This window comes from Octopus bimaculoides, chromosome 2 (genome assembly GCF_001194135.2).
Source record: "Octopus bimaculoides isolate UCB-OBI-ISO-001 chromosome 2, ASM119413v2, whole genome shotgun sequence".
NCBI classification, from domain to species: domain Eukaryota; kingdom Metazoa; phylum Mollusca; class Cephalopoda; order Octopoda; family Octopodidae; genus Octopus; species Octopus bimaculoides.
Genome location: NC_068982.1, coordinates 162,532,330 through 162,538,861, shown reverse-complemented (window position 1 = coordinate 162,538,861; position 6,532 = coordinate 162,532,330). Strand labels below are relative to the sequence as shown.

Sequence of the window (6,532 nt, the reverse complement as noted above, 5' to 3'; positions counted from 1 at the left end):
CGGAATGGTTGGCATTAGGAAGGGCATTCAGCCGTAGAAACTCTGCCAGATCAGATTAGAGCCTGGTGCAGCCATCTGGTTTGCCAGTCCTCAGTCAAATCGTCCAACCTATGCTAGCATGGAAGGCGGACGTTAAATGATGATGATGATGACTACCTCAATTACTATTATACTAATATAAATAATAGCACACATTCTCATACTTTGTATCTCTACTGTTAACATTTACAATTACCATGAAAAAATTATACTGGATTACTATGGAAATTTATACAGAATTCCTATGACTCGTATCTATACAACTATGGATTAATTAATTCTTATAAACACGGATAAACTCTTATGAATGATTTTCTTCCCTTTATATTTCAGAAGAATGGTTATGCAGCTTCAATATGATTATCATTTCGATTTCATTCAGACAAGTTACATAATCATGAAACGATCGTAGGGATCTTTATACATCTTCTTATTTTCTATTGTACATTCCTATTATTATCATTTACGTGGTAATACAATTCTCCATGTTAGTATACTTCTTGTTGTGACTATTCCAAATATACTTATTCCATTCTCTCTTATATTCTTATATATATATATGAGTCATCTAAGAGACCATAAGTCATGGAAAAGATGCACTTATGTATCTGTCAAGAGTAGGTATATTATCTGGCATATATAGTATTATATATATATATATAAAATCTTTTCTGTTGAACAGTGTAGGCTTGAGATGTCAAATACTTTTCCATTCCACCCGAGCATTAAACTAATACACCTACTTGTTTTTCCTTCACTTATCTTCGTCTTTTGTTTTCTGTAAATTTGAAATATCTATATATATATATATTTATATATATCTTTTATGTTTTACTTATTGAACTGCAGCCATGAATTAAAAAACAAAACTAATGATTTAATAAATATTGAAGCTATTCTTTGAGTATTTTAAAGCAATTCAAAATTTTCTTGAGGTATCCTGGTAGACATGTTCCATTCTGTTGTTGAGTGATATCAAGGTTAGATTTGAGCTGTGTGTTGTGTAAAATATACTTCCTCCTCTTCTTTGGATTAAAATTAATTATTGGTTCCTATGTAGATGTAACAATACAGGCTTATTCTGGTGACTTCATTTAAGATTGGTCTTTTTATTTTGTTTTAGAGTATTGCTATTTTCACTTATTCCATGGTGCCATGATGTCCTATAAAAGTCAAAGAAACAGTAAGCATAGTATTTTTCTTCTTCTTTTGGTTATAAAGTTTTATGTCTACATAGAAATTTCATTTGGGTGTGTGTTGGAAAACTTGGAAGGAAGTGGGAGTAGGGAGCATTACCAAGCGTCTAGAAGAGCAGCTAGGTGACCAGTGTATTTGGTTAAGGATGAGGCAGAGAGGAAGAGATTTGCGCATATCATGCAGTGTGAGAATCAGAGGCGTGAAGTTTTCAGCAGAGTGATGTCATCAGTGAGAAATGTATACAAAATGACGGAGGCATACTTACCACTGGCATGGAAGATAGAAAGTGGCATGGAAGTGCTATTATGAAAGGCTGTTGAATGTGAAGAAGGCAGGAGATGAAGAGAGGCTACCTTATGCTGACCCTGCTGAGGGACCAGCAATTCGAGTTGACAATGTTCATCACGCACCAGATCTAATTTTATTTCTACAGATATACAGCATTAAAAAATGAACATTATCCACGTTAATCCCACACTCAATTATCCCCAGTCTTTATCTATATTATCATTATCCAAGCATATCCTACTCGTAGTCTATACAAACCTCATCTAGTTATTTCCCTTCCTAGTCTATACTAATACGTGGTTACTTCCCTTGCAAGTCTCAATTAATTAAATCAAGTTATTCCCCTTCATTAGCCGACAAGTGCCAGTTAGTTAATGTTATACAGTTACTCTAGTAGTACAAAATTTCCCAAAGTGAATTCTGAGAAATCTCAGAGTTTTGTGAAAAATTCAAGAAATTTCATTTGATAAAGTGTCTTTTAATTAAATTTAACAAATTATAACTTCTATCTCTATAACAATTTTTCTCATTAAAATTAGAGTGGCAGGTGTTGCCTGTAAAGTATTAGTGTTGGGTGCCACAGTTTTTAGAAACTTGTTTTGGTGTCCTGCAACAAAATAATATTTGATACCACTGCCCTTACCCTAACCCACTTCCATTCTACCATGGTTAATTTTATTCTGCAAATAGTTGAGGGACTGTTCATTTAAACATCATCAATGCAATCCCTTCATTTGAATTTGTAACTCTGAAAGTCAATAGAGAAGGAAAATGTGTGCATATGTGTATAATGGAATACCTGTTGCTAGACTTCATATGTATACTAGATGTATTTAATATGTAAAAAATCATCATCATTGTTTTAATGTCCACATTTCCAGGGTTGCATGGGTTGGAATCAATTTGTTGAGGCAGATTTTCTATGGCCAGATGCCTTTCCTGTCTCCAACCCTCACCTATTTCCAAGTAAGGTAATATTTCTCTATGAACAAACATGTTTTCACAGAATATAGGAAATGAAAGACATCACTTGCATTACAGTCACACTCGTTTACAACTATTATGTGATGTCAATGCAAGTAGATCCTACACACATACACATCATCATCATCATCATTGTTTAATGTCTGCCTTCCATGCTGGTATGCATGATGCTTCTTTCAGTTTCTGATTAACTAATCCACTCAAAATACTTTAGTTGGCCCAGAGCTATAGTAAAAGAGACTTGTCCAAGGTGTCATGTGGTAGGATTGAACCAGAACCATGTGATTGGGAAGCAAATTTCTTACTGTACAGCCATGCTTGCACCTAATATGTAGAAAATATGAATATCAAAAGAAAACTGTTTATTCCTAGCCACACACACACACACACACACCCTCTGCATTCAAGGCCCATATTCTCACTACCATGCAGCACTGCAGTTCCAATGCAAAACATCATACAATCTGCCCTTGACTCTAAAGGAAATGACCTTTGTTGCTAGCAGTGGTGGTAGTACTTCCTGAACTGTTCTTGAGCCTGCTCTTATCTTGGCTACTAAACTTTCAGAACAATTACTGCTCTTGCTAATTATTACATTTTGTAAGTAACAAAAGTGACAGATCTGGGTGTTGAAGAGAATCTATTTTTAGTATGTTCATGGTACATATTGCTCCAGTGCATGTTACATGTGAAGCTTACTTTCTCAATTAGTTTCTGCAACAACTGACTGGAACTTGTTGTGTGACTCTGAGACACCCTCGACCATACTCACTGGCCAGTAAATAGAATATCTGAGGATCCTATACTTGCACATGTTCTTGGTGACTCCCTGTGCAAAAAAGGGGATTCTCAAGTCACTGGCTTTGTCACCTGATGTCACTTCCAGTGCATCACCAACTAATATCCATTTTCATTTTTGGCACATCAGCCACTATGTCACATGCCATACCTCCTGATCTAGAGATCACTTTACAATGCTGTTCTCATTCCACTTCAAAATCATCTATCTAGGTGAACATTGTTCTCTTTCTGGCTTTTGCAAGGTTGTGGTGCTGGCCTCACCCTCTCCTTGTCCTTCGTTGTCTGACAAACCAACAATTCTATGGATAAGAATGGGATGTGGAATTACATCAATTGACTCATTGTTTCAAGAGTTCATTCATCTTACTCTTCCTCTTCCCCACTGACTGGCACATAGCACATTAAGTGGCTTCACCAAAACAATGTTTGAATGCATGCCAATCCTTCCTCTTCTTCAAAACACAGCTGTATTGTGTTTGGATCTCTCCATTCATATTTGAAAACAGCTCTTTCTGGGACCAACTCCTCATCTTCTGCACTGTGTGAAAAACGACTACCTCAGTGGTGTAGATTCCCCCTTACTTGGCCATGGCCTTGATTGTGCAATGGGTTTTTTTTTTCTTCCTCTTCTACATTCTTATTCAGCTCTGAAATGCCTGATGTTCCACCTTTCAACCATTTAACTTCAGCAGCTCTGAACAAACTACTGTGCTATTGTCCATCAGTAGCTCATTCACTGGCCTCTTTACAGAAATTTTGCATTCAGAATCCCAGAAATTTCATACACAGTCTCTATTCTGATTTCTCTCCATATCACCATAAGCCATTGATAATTGAGAAGTATGATCTTCCCTGGTAGTGCATCACATCTATTGCCAGCCTCTTCCAATCTTCCCTGTTTCATGCACACTTAGTGGCAACTACCTTCCAAATACTTACTCTGGTGACATCAAAGTCAATTTTCCTGACAAGAACGAGATCCTATCTACTTCCATATGATGCATGTTGTGCCACCTTCTTAGTTCTGGACCTTCCAACTAACATACCACAGCCAACCAACTCTGTGAATCTGTTGGTGATTCCAACCAGGGCTTTTTTTCACTTTGGTAAGGGCACCCAGCTTATTTTTTGCTGATGGCACAAAGACTACCTGCAGCTTCAGGTCAACAGGTAGCATCTTTAGGATTCCTAGGCAACACTTATCATTTCCATGACTCCTTTTCTTCTGATTGGAGATCACTGATTCCACCCATTCATTCACCATAGCTGAATCAGTCCAAATCTCGATAGTGTGTGGTCCCAATCTCAGTGCTTACTCAGCTACACTGATATGATTGTAATTAATCTTCTTCCTGAGCTATGCTGCATCCTCCACTTCAACACCCTTATTTCCAGAACAACTCCAATCACTATACTACATGCATCATACTATATGACTCCTTTTTTCTGATTTGGAAACATACCAAATTCCTTTTACTAGGTTCTCTACTCTCACTCTCTCCAGAACATCTTACAGCATGGCAACTGTCTTCTCTCCCTCTCTATCATCTCAACTCACCCCTTGATGTAGTTGCACGCTGTCCAGAGCCATCCCTCAATGGAGTAGTGGCTTACTAGTTTCTCACAAAAAGAATAGTTCTCACTTACTCAAATCAGGAATTTTGTTTCTTCTCTTAAATAGGAGCCTGCAAATCTTATCTGCCTGATGCTTGAATTCCAGTGTAGTGCTTTCTGTGGTTTCATATTCAACCCAAGATGTTCTACAAACTCCACTGCTGATACCTGAATGTTATCTCTATATAGGAACTAGTGGTTTGCTTTACCTTGGCCACTTTTCCCAAGACCACCCTGAGACCCATTGCCATGATTTTGGTGCTGAGTTCAACCTGAATACCAGTCTAATCAGACAATATATCCTGCCCTTGTATCTCACCAGCTGATATTTCCACAATTTCTCAGCTATGTGAAGCTGCAGATATGCCAACTTGAGAGTGACAATTCTAGATGCCCCTGTCACTTAGTTCTACTCCCCTACAGACATCAACAGCTCCACTGTCCATATAATAAGATACGTGCTCATTCAGCTTCCAAAAATCTAGCATTAATTGGACTTTATTTTTAGTTGGTTGAACCACTGCAATCACTGACAACACATCACTCTTCCTCTCCTCCTTCCAAGATGTCAAGATACCCCCTCTTCCATCCATTTGTTCATCTCTCTCAAATTAACTCCTGAGCCTCTCCTTTCAGAGTATGTTCATAATAGCTCATCTTATTTCTCAACATTGAGGGTTCTACTTTCCAGAAACATTCTACTGTTCATCACTCAGAAGTTCTTGTCTGGTATTCCTTTCCTCAGAGTTTGATCCATCGATCCCACAGCAACCTTCCTCTGCTGCATTAGCCCCACAAACACTCTTCTCATCATGCTGACGTCGACACCACTCATCCACAACCATCTGTACCTTCGTTATTATTCCCTCTACTGTCATCACCACACTGATGCCTGTACATTTAACCTTGCTCCCATCTCCTGTTCTTAAGCCGGTTATTCCACTTCAGCTGTCACTCATCTTTGGGGTTACCGAGGCTCTCATGTCTCTCCACCCCCCACTTTCCAGAATCCTTTATTACAGGAGAACCCCTACATGGTTGATGGGGCAGCTACTAGTGCGGTACTCCACCCCACATTTGTTTCTCTGACTGCAGTAGAATGTTATATGACCAGGATGGTTACACTGGTAACGAACCACTTTGGAATTTGTGTTTTTACAGTCCCTGACTATATGCAGACCCCAACACCAGAAGCACAGTCCCTTTAGCATCTATATCGACTCACCTGTATTACTCTAGTTTTTGCAGTTCACCATTGCTGTAACGTTGTGTTTCATTGTATGTGCATGTCCTGGTTCAGTTCACCAAGCCACCCACCGTTGTCTCAATGTCTGGCAGCTGCTGCAGCCTCATCAAGATATAGAAACCAGTCATGACACTCCATCACTCCACTGGAAGAGCTGGCTAGTTCAGCCAGCCTCATGAACTTGAGCTTATGGTCAGCTGTTCTTCTGTCCATCTCAGTCTTCCTAGCTTGTTACATGCCTTGAATGTACCCACCTTTTAGATAGAACATCGAAGAACTCCATACTTGCTCACTTATGTTCTTGGCAACTGCCCATGTAAAAAAAAGGGTATGCTCAGATTGCTCACTTTGTCATCTCTCACT

The 6,532-nt window shown here is 38.7% G+C and overlaps 1 long non-coding RNA gene across 1 annotated transcript in view; it reads left to right on the top strand.

Moving 5' to 3' along the window:
- The window catches only part of LOC106875272 (uncharacterized), a 29,780-nt gene that overhangs the window by 10,169 nt on the left and 13,079 nt on the right, over positions 1-6,532 (top strand). The window contains exon 2 of the long non-coding RNA XR_001410096.2: positions 1,163-1,222. This is a non-coding gene — a long non-coding RNA (uncharacterized LOC106875272). The remainder of the gene's footprint in view (positions 1-1,162; positions 1,223-6,532) is intronic.